Source organism: Zalophus californianus, chromosome 8, assembly GCF_009762305.2.
Source record: "Zalophus californianus isolate mZalCal1 chromosome 8, mZalCal1.pri.v2, whole genome shotgun sequence".
Taxonomy (NCBI): Eukaryota; Metazoa; Chordata; class Mammalia; order Carnivora; family Otariidae; genus Zalophus; species Zalophus californianus.
This window is the reverse complement of record NC_045602.1, coordinates 63,256,540-63,275,291: the sequence shown is the minus strand read 5'-3', so window position 1 is coordinate 63,275,291 and position 18,752 is coordinate 63,256,540. Positions and strand designations below refer to the sequence as shown.

Sequence of the window (18,752 nt, the reverse complement as noted above, 5' to 3'; positions counted from 1 at the left end):
TAGATCAAATGAAAATGAGGATAGGAACAAACCACTGGATACAAGAATGTGAAAGTCATTTATGATCTTGACAAGATTAGTAGGACAAAAACCTGACTATGGTAGGTTCACAAGGGAAAAGAGAAAAAAACAATTGGACAGAGGTTAGATGAGTCTCATGAGGGGAAATTTTGCTAAGAAAGGAGGCAGTGAAAGAGAGAGGTAGATGGAATGACAGTCGGATTCAAAGAATCACTATTTTGATGACCAGTAAAGAGGGAAAAATTGATGACACAGGAGGCAGAGGGGACAATTGCAGGTGCAAGTGAAGAGGTCTGAGGGGACAGGGTCTGTTGAAGTGCTGGCCTTAGTTGGCTAGGAGCTATGACTCATATTACAGTTCATCTCTAGTCACAGCAGGGAAACCAGAATATAAATGTGGATTTAGATGTAGGTAAGTTTGCTGTTTTGGTGGTGGACGCATATGAATTGCTTCTGTTTTCTCAGAGAAATAAGAAGCAGAGTCATCAACTAAAAGTGAGTCTTTCAAATTAAGGCCAAGATGAAGACTTCAGGATGCACAATTACTCACTTTATAATAGCACAATGAAGATTTATTTTCACCACTTATCACTTATTTTCTATACTCATTATGCACAAATCTATATTACAATATTTTTAAAGACTCTGGGATTTTTCACTATGAAAGTTTATTTCTAAATTTCTTTTAGGAAACAAGGAAGGCATTGTAATAGGGATGATTTACTTTATCACATAAAATTTGAATGTTGCTTTTTGGGATTTAAAAAGGAGAATGCTCATTATAGATATGATGGGCTATAAGCCAAACTTTTATAAAACTTTGATAATGTCTGTAACCATAAAAGTGATCTATTTCAAAATAAAAGAGCCTCACTCATTTCTACTCATCTGGGTAGAAATTACTAAAGTAACTGAATAAAACAGGGAGAAAAAAGGAAGGAAACAATGGGAAACATTTTGTTTCACTTACTATATTAGTTATTAGAACTAATCAATGAAAATTATTTCTTTAAAATCTCCTTTAAGGAATACCTGTAAGAGATCTTGTTGGTGGATCAAGAGAGCAACTCACATTATATCCAAAAGAGATAGTAGTGGTCTTATTATTTTCTATGATAAGAATACAATCTAAAATTTATCAAAACAAAACTCTTGGCAGAAGCATATAAGCTTCAATGCTATTATAAAAAGCATTTGTTAAAAAAATTTTCAAAGGACAGTCTGTTTGAAATTAATTTTTAAAAATTTGCACCCCTGTCTTTATTGACATTTGTAGGTCAAATCTTTGTTGATGACCTCCTGTGTCCATACTAAGTGTGTGTGTGTGTGTGTGTGTGTGTGTGTGTGTGTGTGTGTGTTCAAAATGAAATAGGAGAATATAAAGTAAAAAGTTTGTTATTTGGGGAAAAATACGGTTTTAGCTTTGTCTGTTTGAAGAGATAATACACAGAGAAAAATGATGCACAGATGTTATATAAATGAACATGACTTAAAACATATATAAGAGCAAGTCAGCCTAGAAAAGTGAGCTCAGAAGTGCCTGCCACAGGGGTAAGGACTGCTGAACGTCAATAGAGGAGGGTATGTAGAAATTAGTTGTAAGAAAATCTTGGGTATGGCTTTCTCAGCAGCATTTAAAATGTCTGACCATTCACTCTTTAGTATTTTCTTTTACTTAGATTTTGTAGTATTCTTATTTCCCAAATTTCATGCTTCCTCTCTTTCCACTCTTTCTTTGACTTCTTTCACCTGCTCTTCTCCCTCAGGAAAACAACCAGACTGTTACCGATTCTCTTCTTTGGCAACAACAATTGATAACTGGCACTGCTATATCGGTCATGGTTCTAAATACATATTATTGAATCCTCACAGTACCCCAGGAGGTAGGGACTATTATTACTGTCATCTGACAATGAGGAAACTGAAATCAAATTACTTGCCCAAATAATTTGGCCAACAGTATTTCAATGTTTCTCTATTTTTTGTTTTTAAAATAAAACACTTTTTATTATTTTTTCATAAATTTTTTTTAGATTTTATTTATTAGAGAGAGAGAGACAGAGATAGTGAGAGAGAGAGCACCGTAGGGAGGAGAGGGAGAAGCAGGCTCCCCACAGAGCAGGGAGCCCAATGGCAGGACTCGATCCCAGGACCCTGGGATCATGACCTGAGCCGAAGGCAGATGCTTAACTGACTGAGCCACCCAGGCACCGTAAAATAAAACACTTTTTAAATATAGAAGTAATTCATGAGTGTCCATATTAGTTAAGGTGTTAAGATTCTCCAGAGAAACAGAACCAATAGGAGAGATATATATATATACACACACACGTATACATATATACACATATACACACACAAATGTGTATGTATAAAATACATATATTATACATATACATGTTTATATATATACATATATGTGTGTTTATTATAAGAAATTGGCTTATGCAGTTGTGCAAGCTAAGCCCCAAAATCTGCAGTCAGTAAGCTAGAGACCCAGGAGAGCTGATGGTATAGTTCCAGTCCAAGGCTGAAGGCCTAAGAAATAGGAGAGCCCATGGTGTAAGTTCAAGTCTGAGTCTGACTTTGAAGGCAGAAGATTGATGTCCCAGCTCTAAGACAGTCAGGCAGAAAGAGCACATTCTCTTTTACTCAGCATTTTTGTTCTATTCAGGCCTTCAGTGGATTGGACAAGGCCCACCAACTTAAGGGAGAGCAATCTGCTTTAATTCAGTCTTACTGATTCAAATGTTAATGTCATCCAGAAACACCCTCACAGTACAGCCAGAATAATTTTTAACCAAATATCTGGGTACCCCTTGGCCCAGTCAAGCTGACATATAAAATGAACCATCACATGTTGTAAAATAATTTAAAAACAATACAAAAATATGAATTGGTAGTTCTTCTCCTATCATTTTGCCATCATTCACTTGCTCCTATTCCACTGATCTGCATTCTGCATTTCAAATAGGCCAAAGGTTGACCCAAATTGAGAGCTTTGTCCAGGCTGTTTTCTCTGCCCAGAACAATTATTTTTCCTTCGCATCACTTAAATTTTAACTCAAAAATCTCCTCCCACAAGTGACACATCTTGTTCACCTTATCTAAAGTAACACTTAACCTGACCTCCTGATCTGAATCTGAGAAACTCTCAGTGCTCTTTATTTTGCTATCCTGGTCTAGTTTTTTAATAGAATTTATTATCTGAAATTAGCTTATTTATTATTTTATTTTATTTAAATTTTTCTCTTCAACTAGGGTGTAGATACCACAAAAGTAAGGACTGAGTCTATCTTGTTCATTACTTTCTCTCCAAATCCAGACAAATCCTTGGCACAGAGTAAATGTTTACTATATACTGAATGAATGAATGAATGGTAACTCCCAGCATCTTCAGGCTTGTCCCTTCCAATTTCACATCCCAAGGAAAGAGAGCTTCTTTCCTCCCAGCAATTCTAGAATCAAACAATGGAGAGTAAGTCTAGAGGCTGCACTTAGGTCATTCAACCATCCTGAACCAATTGTTGTGACCAGTAGGAGGATAATTTTCCTAAAACATAGCACTAATCACACCATTTCCCACTCAACAGCCTTTCATATTTTCCCTTTGCTTTCTGAATAGCTTACAGATTTAGGTTGGTATCTAGGGTCCTAGATTATCAACAATTGATATCTTATCATCTCAAACCATGTCCCCCAAATACTCTAAACTTCAGCCAACTGCATCAGTCACAAAGCTCTAAACTTCCTAGCTTTCCTATTCTTTTACATTTGTTATTTCTGCTCCTAAAATAAAGACACTCTATTTCCCATCTCTGTTTCACTGTAGATTAAGTCCCAGTGCTACCTCTTCCACTAAGGCTTCCCTGAGCAACCTGAGCCATTAGAGTTTATCTTTCTCATCTGGATTCTGATGGTCCTTGCTTTATGCTCCTTTATTAGAATTTGGACATAGGCACTTTAATGTTAAAGGTATTTTAACATGTGCATTCCTTTTCATTATAAGAGTGTAAGCAAACTGAGAGAGTGAGGCAGACCGGTGTAGTTGAAATAACACAGACTTTGACAGGGCAGAAACAGTTTAATCATTCTGAAAAAATCCAAAATATCCTAAAAATGGGGAGTAACGAAACATAATGTTTCTCATAAGTTGCCTGTCATGTGTTAGGATGCCTGATAAATGTTAGTGTTCTTCCTTTACTCCATTTTTATCTTCATACTTTTATAATGTTTATTGTCACAGAGGCATGGCAAATATTTACAGAACAAATCACATGAAAAAAATCATCGTAATTCCAATCTTTCACATAGGTTTCATTCCTACATTTTAATTTCAGTGTGGGTGACCTCTCATGACTCACCACATCGCCCCCAACAACTCCATGTCGTCCTTGCTTCCCCTTTTCATCTCCCTACTTCGGTCATTGCCAAGACTACTCTCCTTTCCTCAGTACTTGTGAGTCACTTAATCTTCATCATCTCTATCCTCTTTATCTGCTAAATCTTCTTTCCCTTTTATCTTTTAAAATACCTCTAGCTTCTGTCTCTTTCTTTTTACTCCAGTACTACCATTCTAGTCCAGTCCCTTAGCAGAACTGTGTGGAATTACTATATGGAACCCCATGAAATATTAGTATAGGCCCAATAATTAGTACTACTTAAAGGATGGATGTATGGATGCTGAATGCCTGCTTGAATAAACAATAGAGCCAATACCTGATCCTGTGTATTAATTTCCAAAACCAAATTTGATATAGGGTGTTTCTAGCTATTTCAAAAAAATGAAAGGACTATTCTAAAACAAAATTAATTTACTTGAATTCGTAAGTATATCATTGAGTCCTTTTAAGATTAAGTTTGCCGGTGAGTGTGGTTTGAAATGTGAATAGTTTAAAGTAAACCAACAATGTTAGAATATTTTCATCCCAACTAAGTTAGGGATTGCCTGTTGAAGGAGCTCATCATCAGGTGCTGGCAATCTGTTAAGGGATATGAAGATGGATATCAACAGTGAGTCCAAGCTTCCAGAGGGGACGAGAACATAAGCTTCATATTAGGAAATGAGTATGGAACACACCTGAATCAGTATTCAGACCCTGCATCCAAATTTTTTTAAAAAAATCATTTATTCCAAATGGTTTAACCCTAAATTATTCTCACAGTATCTGCATTTTAAAACTTACTCAGCTACAGTTTGGAGATCTCTCACATCTGATATTCCAATAAATGACTCTAGGCCACATTCGCTAAATTTGCTTTCTTCTTGTTTGGTAGTCAGCCTCCAAGATGGCCCTCAATGACCCCTGCCTGCCAGTATTCATGCTCTTGAGTAGTCCTCTCCCATATTAATCCAGGTTTGTGTGACTGATAGACTTCCCCAGAATTGATGCTGTGTTACTTCCGAGATTAGGTTATAAAAGACTGTAGCTTCTTTCTTGGGCTCTCTTTCTTTCTCAGCCCATACCTATGACCTCATAAAGAGTTCTTCATAAGCAGTTGACTAAGGAAGAAAAAACTTGGGCTTGGTTTATATCCCACTGATTCTGCATGATATGCAGATAATAACAGAGAAGTAAAGGGCTGCAGCACCCTTGCTTCACTTTGGGATGGCCCTCAAGTACAGTGGCAAAGGGAAGTCCTTCAAGTGGCAGAGAAGTATACCTGGTTGTACATTTTGCCTGGAAAGAGATGGCCAGAGGTATGGATATACATTGATTCATGGGCTGTGGCTAAAGATTTGGCTGGATGTCCAGGGACTTGGATGGAGCATGATTAGAAATTGTTGAATAGGAGGTCTGGGGAAGAGGTATGTGAATAAAGTGTGAAGATATTTACATCTCATGTGGATGCTCACCAAAAGGTGACTTCAGTATAGAGGATTCTAATAATCTGGTGGATAAGATGCCCATAAAACGTGGATGTCAATTAGCCTCCTTCCCCAGCCATCCTGCCATTGCCCAGTGGATTCATGAACAAAGCAGCAAGGATGAAGATTTTATGTGAGCTCAACAAGGCCTTTCACTCATCAAGGTCAATTTGGCTACAAGTATTCCTCAGCACCTGGCCAACCAACAGCAAAGACCAACAAGAAACCCTGATATGGCATCTCCTGGGAGGATTAGTCAGCTACCTGGCATAAAGTTGATCATATTAAACTGCTTCCATAATGGAAGTGGCAGCACTTATTCCTAACAGCAGAATAGACAGTTACTCTGGATGTGGACTTCCCTCCCCTACCTGCACATGTTTAGGCAAAACTACCAGAATGCCTTACCTACAATCATGGGATTCCATATAGCATCTCTTCTGACCAAGGAAGTGATTTCACAGCAAAGGAAAAGGGAGAATGAAGCCATGCTGATGGAATTCGCTGGTCTTACCATATTTCCATCATCCTAATGCACCTAGCTTGATAGAATGGTGGAATAGCCTTTTGAAACTCGGTTATGGTGTCAGTTGGGTGGTAACATCTTGTGGATTTGAAAGAATATCCTCTGGGATGTGGTAAAATGTCCAAAATATGATCCTATTTCTCTCATAGTCAGAATTCACAGGTCTAGGAATCAAGAGGTGAAAATGAGAGTGGCTTCTCCCACTCTTACCCCTACTGATACCGTAGCAAGTTTTGCTTCCTGTTTCTACAGGTTTAGGTTTTGCTGCTCTAGAAGTCTTATTTTCAGAGAGAGGATAGCTTCAACTGGGGACACAATAATGATTCCATTGAATGGGAAGTTGAGACTGCCACATAGCCACTCTGAGTTTACATGCTTGTGAATCAACAGACAAAGAAGCGACAGGCTGGGGTAATAGATCCTCTCAGTGGAAATTGGGATGCCACTACACAATGGAAATAGGGAGGAATATGTCTGGAACTCAGATCTTCTGCAGGAATTCCTATGTCCTGTGATTAAAATAAATGGAAAAATACCACAATCCAATTCAAGCAGGACTCTTAACAGCCCACATCCTTCAGGAATAAAGGTTTGGCTTCCCCCCACCAGATAGGGAACTATGTTCAGGCAAGCTGTGTGCTGAGAGCAAAGGATTATGGACTAGGTTGAGAAAGAAGATGGTTATAAATACTATGACCAGGTGACCAGTTGCGGAAATGAGAATTGTAACAGTTATGAGTATTTCTTGCATTTTTTGATATGAATATGTTTATATATATATTGACTGAATATGTTTTTTACTTTCCCCCTTTTATCCCCTTACCATCTACAGAAGATGTGTTAATGGTAGTTAAATTGATATCTCAATATTTAAGTTACAGCATAACAAAGGATGAGTACAAATTAACTAGAAGAGCTAACATTTTTTTAGTGAAGGACCAGAGAGTAAATAATTTAGGCCATATACAGTCTCTGCTGCATCTTTTTTTAAACAACACTTCATTAAAAATATTATAAAATATAGAATGCATAGTATATAAATGATGCTATTTAATATTTTATTTAAACATATTATAAAATTATTATAAAAATCTTTTTTAAAAGTTCTTAGCTCTCAGGCTGTACAAAATCAGATTGAGAGATAAATTTAGCTTATACACCATAGTTTTCTGACTAGACTAGGAAAAGAATGAACATTTTCCACAGACAAGAACAGGAATTTTGTATTGTCTTCTGGGGAAAGGGTGACCATGTTTCCATTGTATGCAGAATAGGTGTATCATGTTATGCATAATTTCATTATTGTTTTTATTTGAAAATGCAAGTATAGTCCGAGTGCCAAGGTGCCAAGTAGTAGACTGTGGCTATCCTGTAATGTGTCCGCTTGGCTGGAGTGAACTACATTTCCCAGAATTCCTTTCCCATTGGGTTGCCAGTTTGAATTGGCTACAAGTTCTTGTGCAAGATTTGGAGGGCAGAAGCCAAGCCACAGCCATTGCTGTAGAAGTTCACATATGTTGTTGCCAGTGTCTGGGCTTACAATGGCATGGAACAGTAACCAGGCCTGCAAATGCTCCGCCTTCTCTTGGATTCTTCTTTAGCTTCTCCAACTCTTGAGCCCGCTGATGAAGAATGCCAGCGTCTCCTACAGACACTCATAGTATCAATATCAGAGCAACAGGAACTGGCAGCTGTGTCTGTGGGTTCCAGCTTATTCTGTACTCTCTTCTACTTTACATCCTCTCTTCCTCACTCTGCCTTCCCAGCGGACTTCAAATTCCAGCATCAGTTGCAAAGGCCACAGTCTTACGGACTATCCAATTAGCTTCCACAATTGTGTAAAGTCAAATTCCTTCAAAAATTATATATATACATATGCATACATATGTATTTATGTGATATATGTGTGTATATAAATATATAATCTCCAAATGACTTTGCTGCTCAGACTGGTACACCCTATTATCTGACTTTAGTACTTAGTGGTATTCTATCCTATCTTTAGTAGGAGCTATTACACCATTCCCATCTCAGCCTACAATAACTAACAAGTAGTAAGCCTTTGTAGCTCAGAATCCTGAGTTTGGTATGTTTTCCTTACCCTGAGTGCTCAGTGAAAATCTGCATCTACTGTTAAGGAAATTCCATTGTTTAGAACTCAACAAAGATTTTCAAGGAAACAAATTTTGCATAGTGATAGTTTATTGTACCAAATTACTTCCTTATTATCTTTCTCACATTCAAAGCGATCCCAATTATAGAATGCATAGATTTCTATATACTACTTTATTAACATAACCATAACACAAATTTATTTTAATATGAATAATTATATAAAATTTGTAATCTTATTTGGCTCTGTTCTTTTATTTTTTTCTATCCTTATAATCCTATACTTTTACTAAACAGTCCCTGTCAAGCTTACTCTATGTCCTGCAGTCAGTTTATTACAGTGCAAAGCCAATTACTTTCAGAATATAGACCTACAGCCTCTTTTGTAGTCCCACCTCTTCTTCTGGAACATACTGGATGAAATCTCCCCCAGATCCAAATTCCTTGGCCTCAGGATTCCTGGTCCTGAGATGTTACCGGTTCCCATCAGAAGAGTATGTGAATAAACTACCAAGCAGCGGCAGGAACGAAGGAGAACACAGCCAAGGGAAAGAAGATGAATCAGAGGCAAAAATGAAGACTTAAGGAAGACGCAATAGCAACAAAAATAATTTCCTAACACACGGTTCACACTTATTCTGTGCTAGGTAGTGTGCTCTGCTTTTTAAAACACATTTTCAGTTTATCAGAAAATATGTACCAAATAAGTTCTTCCTTTTTTCATCTTTTATTATGAAATATTTTATGCAAGTATAATACGAAGAAATTTTAAAGAAAATAATAGAATGAACACTCATGTTCTCACCACCCGGTTTAAGAAACAGAACATTTCAGTAGCTTTAAAGTCTCCTCTTTCCCCTTCTTGACACATCATCCTAGTTTCCAGCATGCCCGGAGGTAGCTACAGAGCTGCATTTTGTTTTGCTCATTTCCTTGCTCTTCCTCATAGTTTGGCCCCACATATATGTTTCCTGAAACAATATACTTAGTTTTGCTGGTTTTGTACATCATATAGGTAAAATTAAATTGCGTATATTCTATGATTTCTTTTTTACACTCAACCTTATGTTTGTGAAATGAAACCAGTTCTGTACGTGTGTGTGTGTGTGTGTGTGTGTGTGTGTGTGTGTGTGTGTAAAATTGCGGTTAGTTCATTTTCCCTGTTGTGGATTCTATGGCTGTACCGTACCTTATCCAATCACCTCTCAATAGACATGTGCATTATTTACTATTTTAGTTTTTCCAGTATAGTAACTAATGCTGTCTTGAACATGCTTGAACATATCCCGACCGACACATGTGAGTGATTTTCTTTTGCCCATGAGTAGTATTGCTGGATTTGGTTCCACTCTACAAGTTAATTCTACATTGTTTCCCAGAGCAGTTGCACCGATAAATATATACCCACCAGCTTCATTTAAAAAGTTCCCTTTTCTCCACATCCTTGCAAATTGTTAGCATTGGCAGACTTTTCAAATTTTGCCAATATGGTGGGTGTGAAATGAAATCCACATTGAGCTTTAGTTTGCAATTTTCCTAGTGATTAAAAGGGTTGAACATTTTTCATATGTTTATTTTTCATCTTAAAATCATATTTTGTTGTTGTTTTCTACTACTGGATTTTTTCCGTTCCAATTTAAAGAATTTTGAGTACTTGTTTATATATTCTGGAAATGAAACCCTTGTATGTTATGTGCAGCAAATATTTCTTCCATTTTGTGGCTAATCATTTAGGCTTCCTTATGCTAAGTAATACAAGTTCTTTGCCTTCATGGCTTGTAATTACCTGTCTCATGTAAGATAATATTACCTACCTTGAGCTCTTAAAAAAGTCTTTATTTTCCAGTAAGTTTTAGCATTGCCTTTCACATTGAATTATGTAATTCACTTATGTGGTAGAGACACATTTCATTTTTCTATCTGACATTAAAAAAGACTACATTTCCAGCTAGCCTTATAATTTGGTGGAGCCATGAGAATATGTTTTGAGCCCTAAAATTTCCTGTATAATCCTCAGTGCTCACTTTCATTCCCTATCTTCCAGCAGATATAGAAGAATCAGAAAACTAAACAAAAGAGAGGGCAGAACCACTAGTTGGAAGGACACTGCATCTGTGAATGATAATGAGCATCAGGGCATCAACACATCTCTCCCCACAAATAGGCATTGGAATGTGACACAAATAAGAAGTAAACCTCTTTAGGGTTAATCCGTTGTAATCTGGGAAGTTAAGGAAGATAGCACACCCAGCTAATAAAAACTGGGAATTAAATTTTTGTATGGTAAAAAAGAAGGGTGTGATTCATTGCCTCCATTTGAATAAACAATAGTCCAAGCTCCATGTAATTGAATAAGTCCATGCTTTCCTTATTCACCTGCATTGCCACATCTGTCATATGTCAAATTTCCAAATATGTGTGGAATTGTGCCTGAGGGATTCCATTTTATTCCAGGCATCTATCTCTGCATTAGTACTGCATGGCTTTAATTTCTATCGCATTAGGATAAATCTCAGGATGGGGTAGGACAAGAATTCCCACTTTATTCTACTTTGTGGAGAATTTCTATGCTTTCCTTGGACCTTCACTATTCCATATATAGCTCAGAATCAGCCTCATAAATTTATGAAAAACTCTGTTAGATTTTTGTGGGAATTTCTTTGAAACAATAGATAAACTAGGGAAGAACCTAGATCCTCAGAATATTTAGGCTTCTTATCCATTAGTTTAGTACTTGGTATTTTTCAATATGGTTTTATAATTCTATCCAGAAAAGCATGAACTCCAAATATTAGATAGTATTTGTGGTAAGCAGAATAATACCTCCTTTCTCAAAAGTCAATGTCCTAATTCCCCAAACCTACAAATACGTTAATTCACATGATAAAATGGACTTTGTAGATTTGATTAGGGTTAAGAGTTTTGAAATGGGGAGATTAACCTGGAGATTATCCTGGGTCCGATCTAATCACATAAATACTTAAAAGCAGAGAACACTTCTCCTGGATGTCCTCAGAGGGAGGTGTGACTATAGATAGAGTATGCTCAGAAAGATGCTTTGAAAAGGAAGGGGACAAGAACCAAGGAATATGGGTGGTCTCTAAAGATGGGAATAGCAGCTCTGCTACCACCAAGATTTTAGCTCAGTGAGACCTGTGTCAGACTTCTAACTTACAGAACTCTGAGATAATAATTGTGTGTTTTTAAAAGCCATTATGTTTGTGGAAATTTTCTATGGCAGAAATAGAAAACTAAAACAGGATTATTATTGTTCTATATAATTAGAGTTTGTTCAACTTTACCTGTATATTAATAATTTTTATAGCTAATGATTCTTTCTGAATGTCAGACCACGTTCCTGGGATTGTCTCCTTCTTTCTGAAAGTAGTTCACTGAAGATCTGTTTATGGAATACTAAGTTTTTTGTTTGCCTTTATTTTGTTTTTGGTTTTGAAAAAGTTTCACTGAGTATATAATTCAAGGTTTACATGAATTTTCTCTCAGCACTTTGATATTCTGCTGTCTTATTAAAAAAATCAGGTATCTGACTATTTGATTCTCTCTCATTAGGTATTTTGTTTTTTCTCTCTGGCTACATTTAAACTTTGGTTTTCTTCAGTTTCACATCTAATCTAGTAATACATCTAAATTTTTTTTTAATTTAACTTTTTTGGTGTTTGTTTCTTGAGTATGAGGATTCATGTCTTTCACATTCCTTATCTTGCCTCCAATGTTTTGTCTTTCCAATTGTCTCTATTATCTTCTTTTGTAACTCTATGTGTTAAACTTTCTCACTCTATCTCTTAACCTGATTTTGTATTTTCTGTTTCTACATCTTTCTGAACTTAATTCTGGATAATTCATTGACTCTGGTGGTTGTTTGAAAGTGGATACAGTTAAACAGAGACAACCACCTGTGTAGTCAGGATTTGAGTTTAGAGGCCATGAAGATTAAGAATTGGAAATTCTAGGACTCTAGATCAGGTAGAAGAGAAGATGCAGTGTGGAAAACATTAAGCATAGAGAACAGGAAGGTAAGGTGTGTAGAAATCTTCAAGACAACAATTAGAAAATTATTTCTGAAAGGAGAATAATGGGAAGCCTATGATAAAGAATTGATTTCAATCTCCCACCCTGGCAGGTGAGTAGAGGGAATGTACCTTGTATGTATTTTTCTCTACTTGGAGCCAGAGAATAGATGACATGGAAAAAAGAAAAATAAGAGGGAATGTCCTAAACTATGCATGAACTAGGTCACAAAATTCAAGGGCCAAATATGTTAAACAGGAAAGGAGTGACAAGCCTAAAATGTGCAGGATGGAGAAGAGTCACAACCAACGGCTGAAACGTAGAGACACTGCTGTGTCTCTACGTCCTGATCTAGGATGCTAGATCAGGAGTTTGGTAAAGTTTGGGCTTAGTATTGGGCTATTAAGAAGTTTAGTGTGCCTATGCTATTCTGTATGAATAATAGTGCAACTAGGAGGGGTAGTGATCCTACTAGAGCGTAGAATAGGAAGTACAGTCCTGTGTTTAGGTGCTGTTTGATTTCCTCACTGGGTGATAATAATTAGAGGGGGTACTAGGGTTGCTTCAAATAGGATGTAGAATATAATTAGTTCTGTAGCAGTGAATGTCATGATTAGGAATAATTGTAGAAGGATTAGTATTGTAATATATAGTTTTTTTCGGGTCAGTGATTCCTTTGATAGGTGGAATTGGCTGGCTATAAGTATTAAGGGTAGGAGTCATGTCGTGAGTGCTAGAAGGGGGGCTGATAGGGAGTCTGTAAAGAACAGTAAGGACAGATTTAGGCTGTTGTCGTTAAGTTGGTTCAGAAATGGTAGGCTAATGAGACTAATCAGTAGGCTGTAAGTTGTGTTAATTCAGATTATGTTGGGTTTTGATATTCATGTTAGGGGTATTAGTATTATAGTAGGAAAAATGATTTTTAGCATTGTAGGAGATTTAGTTTCTGTACATAGTCGGTTCCGTATGTGTTAGATACTATTACTAGGAGCGATAGTCCTAGGGCCGCTTCGCAGGCGGCAAACACAAGTAGAATGATGGGTGCTATCTTGGCCAGTGTGAAGTGGTTGTTTAGGATTGCTACTGACATTATTACGAATAAGGATAATATTATGCCTTCTAGGCAGAGTAGGGAGGATATAAGATGGGATCGATATATGAGCAGTCCTATAAGAGATACAATGAAGGCTATGAAGATGTTAGCATATACTATGGACATTTGATAATTACAGTACAAGTCGTAATCTAATGAGTCGAAATCATTCATTTTGCGTTAAACTAAGTATCACATTCTGTTCATTCAAGTCCTTTTTCGGTTCATTCATAGGCTAGGCTCACGGCTAGAAGAGAGATAAGTACGAGTGCTATGGTAAGTACAGTTGTTAGATTATTTGTGTGTGATGCTCATGGGAGAGGTAGGAGTAGTGCGATTTCCAGGTCGAATAGCAGGAATGTAATGGCTACTAAGAAGAATTTCATAGAGAAAGGTAGATATGCTGATCCTATGGGGTCAAATCCGCATTCATAAGGGCTAGCTTTTTCTGAGTAGATATTTAGTTGGGGAAGTCAGAATGCGATCAATACGAGTAGGGAGGCTAGGATTGTGTTGGTGAGTAGGGCTAGGATTATATTTATTGTTTCCTTCTGGATTTAACCAGAGCTGGTTGATTGGAAATCAACTGTACCAATTAATACTAAGGAAGCATGATCCTCATCAATAGATGGATACGTATAAGAATAGTCATACGACGTCTACAAAATGTCAGTATCAGGCAGCGGCTTCAAATCCGAAATGGTGGTTGGATGTGAAGTGGAATTTTAATTGTCGTAGAAAGCACACAATTAGGAAAGTTGAACGAATGATCACGTGTAGGCCGTGAAATCCCGTGGCCATGAAAAAGGTGGAGCCATAGATCCCATCAGAGATTGTAAAGGGAGTTTCATAGTATTCTGAGGCTTGTAGAAGTGTGAAGTAGAGGCTTAGGGAGATAGTAATGAATAGTGCTTGAAGTATGTGTTTACGGTTTCCTTCTATTTTAAGCTGATTATTACCTCTATTATTACCTTCTATTAAGGTGATTGACACTCCTGAGGCTAGTAGTACTGAGGTGTTGAGTAGTGGGACTTCTAATGGGTTTAAGGGTGTAATGCCTGTAGGTGGTCAGCACCCTCCTAGTTCGGGAGTAGGTGCTAGACTGGAGTGATAGAAGGCTCAGAAAAAGCCTGCAAAAAAGAATACCTCCGACACAATAAAGAGGATCATGCCATATCATAGGCCTTTTTGGACAGTTGGAGTGTGATGGCCTTGGAATGTCCTTTCTCGGATAATGTCTCGTCATCATTGGTATATAGTCAGTGTGTTGGTCGTGAGAACTAGTAGTAAAAGATAGATTGAGTTGAAGTGAAATCATGTGATTAAGCCTGATGTTATGAGAAGGGCTGAGAGGGCTCCAGTTAGTGGTCATGGGCTAGGGTTGACTATGTGATATGCATGGGTTTGGTGTGTCATTAAGTATTGTCATGTAGGTATAGGCTTACTAGTAAGGTGAAGACATAGGCCTGGATAAGAGCCACAGCGAATTCAAGAAGAGTAAGATAAGGATAATAAAGGTGATGAGGGTTGTAGTTATGTTAATGCTTATGAGGGCAAGGGTAGCTCCCCCGATTAAGTGAATTAGTAGATGGCCTGCAGTGATGTTGGCTGTTAATCATACAGCTGGAGCGGTGGGTTGAATGAATAGGCTGATAGTTGCAATAATTACTAGTATGGGGATAAGGGGGAGAGGTGTTCCCTGGGGTAGGAAGTGGGCTAGGGATGCTTTAGTTCTGTGTCGGAATCCTGTGATAACTGTCCCTGCTCACAGGGGGATGGCCATTCCTAAGTTTATAGATAATTGAGTGGTAGGGGTGAATGAGTGTGGTAGGAGGCCTAGTATGTTAGTGGATCCGATGAATAGAATGAGTGATGTAAGTATTAGTGCTCATGTTTGCCCTTTGTGTTTGTGGATTGATAGCATTTGTTTCCATGTCAGTGGGATCAGTCATTGTTGGATCGAGGTAAGACGGTTATTAACTAGTTGATCAGGTGAGGGAAATAGCATGCCCGGGAATAAAATAGCATGCTCGGGAATAAAATAATTAGGATTACGCTTCCCCTACAATAATAGGGGGAGCGAAAGAGGTGAGTAGATTTTCGTTCATTTTTTCTCTCAGGGTGTACTGGTCTTCAGTGATGGTGTTGATTTTAGTTCTGGATTTATTGCAAAATGATGTTTAGAAATTTTTAGTTGAAATATGATGAATAGAGTTAGGATTATGGATATGATTGTGATGAATCATGGCGTCGGTTTTTAGTCCCAAGGATGGCACAGCTCATGAATGGAAGATGTCTTCTGATGAGATCAGTATACGGATTGTTATTTCTATTGGTAATACAACTTGGTTATCCACTTCTAACAACCGTAGTTCTCCGGGTTTTAGTTCTTGTGTGGGAATTATATAGGAGTCAAAACTTAGGTCTTCATAGTCCATGTATTCATAACTTCAGTATCCCTGGTGCCCCATGGTTTTGACAGTTAGGGAAGGGCTATTAATTTCATCTATTATATAAAGAATCCATAGGGAGGGTAGGGCGATTATGATTAAAATAATAGCTGGTAGAATTGTTCATACCGTTTCTACTTCTCGTGCGTCTATTGTACTTGTATGAGTCAGTTTTGTAGTCAGTATAAGTGAAACAATGTAAAGTACTAGCGAGCTGATTAGGAATACGATTATCAATGTGTGGTCATGGAAGTGTAGTAATTCTTCTATGATAGGGGAGGTTGCATCTTGGAGGCCTATTCGGAATGGGTACACCATAGAAATATAAAGGGTTTCCACCTATAACTTGACTTCGACAAAGTCATGTAATTTTTACTAATATCTCTTTATTGAGAAAGACATAATGGTTATGGTATTGGCTTGAAACCAGTTTCAGAGGGTTCCACTCCTTCCTTTCTTATTTTGACACAATATAAGTGGGCTCTTCACATGTGTGATAGGGAGGAGGACATCCATGTAGTCATTCGATGTTGGTCGTTGTTAGTTCAACTGTCTCTACCTCTCGTTTAGATGCAAAAACCTCTCAGATCATAAAAACCATTAGTATTACCGCGGTAAGTTAAATAAATGAACCTATAGAGGAGACCGTATTTCATGTTGTGTAGGTGTCTGGGTAATCAGAATACCATCGTGGCATCCCTGATAGACCTAGGAAATGTTGAGGGAAGACTGTCATGTTGACTCCGACGAATATGATCGTAAAGTGGATTTTTGCTCAGGTATTATCGAGTGTGAATCTTGAAAATAAGGGGAATCAGTGGACGAATCCGCCCATGATAGCGAACACCGCTCCTACTGATAATACGTAGTGGAAATGCGCTACCACGTGGTACGTGTCGTGGAGAATGATGTCTAGTGACGAGTTTGCCAGTACAACGCCCGTAAGGCCTCCTACTGTGAATAGGAAAATAAACCCTAGAGCTCATAGTATGGCAGGTGATCATTTGATGTTGCCTCCATGTAGAGTGGCTAGTCAGCTAAATACCTTAACTCCCGTTGGGATTGCGATTAATTATAGTAGCTGAGGTAAAGTATGCTCGCGTGTCAACGTCTATCCCTACAGTAAACAGGTGGTGCGCTCACACAATGAAGCCCAGGAAACCGATAGATATTATTGCTCAAACTCTTCCCATGTAGCCGAAAGGTTCTTTTTTCCCTGAATAATAGGTAACAATGTGCAAGATTATCCCAAATCCTGGTAAAATAAGGATATATACTTCAGGATGTCCAAAGAATCAGAACAGGTGTTGATATAGGATAGGGTCACCTCCTCCAGCAGGGTCAAAGAAGGTTGTATTTGAGTTTCGGTCTGTAAGTAGTATGGTAATGCCAGCCGCCAGAACTGGTAGAGATAGTAGTAATAGTACTGCTGTAATTAATACAGATCATATGAATAGGGGAGTTTGGTATTGGGACACTGCAGGGGGTTTTATATTGATGATAGTTGTGATAAAGTTGATAGCCGCTAGGATGGATGATACACCTGCCAGGTGAAGAGAGAAAATTGTTAGGTCTACAGATGCTCCCGCATGGGCTAGGTTACCTGCTAGGGGAGGGTAGATGGTCCATCCGGTTCCCGCACCTGCTTCTACTATGGAAGAGGCTAGCAATAATAGGAAAGATGGTGGCAGGAGTCAGAAGCTTATGTTATTTATTCGGGGAAATGCTATATTGGGGGCTCCGATCATTAGAGGTACTAATCAGTTTCCAAAACCCCCAATTATAATAGGCATAACTATGAAGAAGATTATTACAAATGCATGGGTGGTGACAATTATGTTATAGATCTGATCATCCCCTAATAGGGCACCCGGTTGACCTATTTCTGCACGAATCAATAGGCTAAGGGCAGTGCCGGCTATTCCGGCTCACGCACTGTATAATAGATAGAGGGTACCAATATCCTTGTGGTTTGTAGAGAATAGTCATCGATTTATGAACATGGGTAAAATGGCTGATAATAGCATTAGACTGTAAATCTAAGAATGGATGTTTAAGTCCTCCTTTTGCCAAACCCTGTGGTGAAACGTCACGTTGAATTGCAAATTCAAAGAAGCAGCTTCAACCCTGCTGGGGCTTCTCCCGCCTTTTTTTCTACACGGTGGGAGAAGTAGATTGAAGCCAGTTGACTAGGGTATTTAGCTGTTAACTAAAGTTTCGTGGGATAGAGGCCCACCTATCTAGTAAGGGCTTAGCTTAATTAAAGTAGTTGATTTGCATTCAGCTGATGTGGGGTGAAGTCTCCCAGTCCTTAAGTTGATTTCAGAGATTAAGTTAGTAATACTTACTTAGGGCTTTGAAGACCCTTGGTCTGGGTTAGCCTAAATCTCTAGTCTAGAACAGACATTATTGGGGTTATGGGGAGTAGTATGGTCAAGATAATGATCAGTGGGGGTAGGAGGGCTACTTTTTTTGTGTTTTCAAACTGTCATTTCATTTTTATGTTGTTTGCTGAGGGGAATATTGTTAGTGTTGTAGTATAGGATAATCATATGTAGAAGTACAGATTTAATAATGCTGTGATAGCCATAAATGTTGGTAGGATGATTATGTCATTTTTTGTCAATTCTTGGATGATTATTCATTTGGGTG

At 37.9% G+C, this 18,752-nt stretch overlaps 1 pseudogene; it reads right to left on the bottom strand.

Annotated features, from left to right (window-relative positions):
- Positions 1–16,557: 16,557 nt before the first annotated feature.
- Positions 16,558–18,106, bottom strand: LOC118357306 (annotated as a pseudogene).
- Positions 18,107–18,752: the final 646 nt, after the last annotated feature.